Here is a 2898-nt window from a genome sequence, read left to right on the forward strand (position 1 = left end):
TTGACCGTTTTCGAAACTTTAATTGTTAATAACTTTTTAACCAAGGGTGTGCAAACGAAAAATCGACCTGTTTCGAAATGTGCAAACAAAAATCTATCGATTAAGACTATTTGGATCTAATTTACTCGTAGTTGGGGGGCTAATGTGAAGTTGGCCCCCCAAAATTGGTTTGTTAATAACTTTTTTAGAAGTGTGCAAACGAAAATTCGAAATGTGCATACATGTGCAAACGATGAGCAATCAAATGAGCTAAAGAAAATTAATTTTTTTTTAAGTTGGGGGGTTAACTTCACACGGGTGAATAAACTCAGACAAAATATAAATAAATAAATTAAAAGCAGATTATTTATAAGAACATAACCTTTTGTGCCTAAAGAACATTATCACGCTAAAATAATAATTATCTTACTAGCATTTCTCAAACATGATTGTTATAAATAATTAAATTATATTATTAACAGACCTAGCTAGTGTGACTACTGGAACTATCACAAAAAGTCAAACAACTTTTGGTTGTAAATCATTGTTGGATCTCTCAAAATAAACTAATTAACAATAAAATTTATTATAAAATTATTATTAAAGATGATGAATAAAATCACTGCAGACACTCAGCAGAGCATGTCAAGTAACCTCACAAAAACCCCCACATCATATCTCTTCTTAATTCCGAGATATAATTAAAAATTACGGAAATCCATAAAACACAAAAATTTTAAACAACCTTAAATAATGCCCTTAATTGTCTGAACACAACAAAAAAAAACCCCATCTTTTTATCTCTTACCGTTCTCGAGTTATAAATTATTAAAGTTTCACGTCCGCCATTTTGAATTTCCTACCCTTTGGACTTACAAAGACCAAATCACTTTTACATTAATATTTTAGTCTTTTATACATCGTAAGATCAATAAATTTCATTTCTGAACGAAAATTTTGACACTTAATTATTATGATAAAAATGGAATCCGTCATGCTCCTAAACACCAGTAGCGTTAACGCCGATTTTCTATTCAAATTAATTAAATTAATAAACGAGATTGAAAATTGAATATTCGCCCCATGAAAGACGAGAATAGTTTAATACCAGTTCACAGAGAGTAAGACAAGGATAGCCATATAGACTTTTAATAAATTAAAATAAAAATAGAAAACGAATAGTTTGAGATAAAAACAATATATACGTGTATAAGGAATAATCATTAGAATCGTTTGATAGAAAAACATTTACTACATAATCGTTTATTTTTGCAATTTACTTTTCTAAACAATTATAAACAAATTATTGACCATGTCAACAAATATTTTTAATTTATACCTCGGATCACGTATAACAACTTTTATATAAGTCAGAACCTTGCTACTCCATTAATGAAGGCTACACAAATTTCAAAGGAAATACAGGGTCGGATAACAGATATTCCGACCTGGCGCAAACTACCCTTAAAATCTGGCAACCCAGATCGAACTGCCTTGCATAATTATAAAAACCCGTTTCGGTAAATACGAATTTTGATTGTGCACGTAAACTCTGCATCAGTACACGTACGAAAAATGATAATAACTTTTATTTCTGCAATTGTTTATTTACGGAATATTTATAACAAAAAAATAAAGAATGCTCATAAACGAGATGATATTAGAAATTCAAAACCTCTTAAATAAAGAGAACATAACAATATCAATACTCGAATTAAAGAGTACCAATTTATTTAATCAATAATTTGTTATTAACAAACACATATATTAATGATGAAAATTTTCAATGCTATATTATACTTTAGTGAAAGTCTTACATATATTTCCTATACACTCCTATCAAATTCCTAACCATTCATGAGATATAAAAATAATAAAAATCTTCTATACTATTATATAAAATTCTTACGGGTGGTGTATGTTTGAACGTTAATAACTTGAAAACTATTGGACCGAATTTTTACCACAAGTACATGAAATAGGGCTAGAATTTTCCGGGGAGTGCTATAGAGTGTGTAGTTTTTCATTACCAATTTTCTGGAAATCGATTTTTTTAATTTTTCTAATTCTTACGGGTAAAAGAATTTAAAAAATCGGTTTTCAGAAAATAGATAACGAAAAACTATACACTCTATAGCACTCCCCGAAAAATTCTACCCCTATTTTATATGGTTTTAATACAAATTCGGTTCAATAGTTCTTAAGTTAAAAACGTTTAAACATACACCACCCGTAAGAATTAGAAAAATAAAAATAAAACGTTATTAACTTAATAACTATTGGACCGAATTTATATTAGAACCATATAAAATAGAGGTAGAATTTTCCGGAGAGTGCTGTAGAGTGTATAGTTTTTTGTTATCTATTTTCTGGAAACCCATTTTTTTAATTTTTTTAATTCTTACAAGTGGTGTATGTTTAAACGTTTTTAACTTAAAAATTATTAGACCGAATTTGTATTAGAAATTAGAACCATGTAAAATAGGGGTAGAATTTTCAGGGGAGTGCTATAGAGTATATAGTTTTTTGTTACCGATCTTCTGGAAACCGGTTTTTCTAATTTTGTTAATTCTTACGCGAAATAATTGATCGAATCTCGGAGAGGGAGAGGGAGAGGGGGAGGGAGGGAGGGAGAGAGAGAGAGAGAGAGAGAGAGAGAGAGAGAGAGAGAGAGAGAGAGAGAGAAAGAGAGAGAGAGAGAGTATTTGCGTGTATTATTACACATGTCCTCCGGGGCGAAGCCCGGGTAACCAGCTAGTATTATATATAAACAATTTAATTTCATTAATTTTCTGTACTAATGAGAATGCTAATCATTCCTACCTGCACGATACATTATTAACATGATATTAGAATCATTATTACCACTGCTAAAATCACTTTTATCAATATTATTATTATTAACAAAATATATATATA

Source organism: Temnothorax curvispinosus, unplaced genomic scaffold, assembly GCF_003070985.1.
Source record: "Temnothorax curvispinosus isolate PA1 unplaced genomic scaffold, ASM307098v1 QBEX01000185.1, whole genome shotgun sequence".
Classification (NCBI taxonomy): Eukaryota; Metazoa; Arthropoda; class Insecta; order Hymenoptera; family Formicidae; genus Temnothorax; species Temnothorax curvispinosus.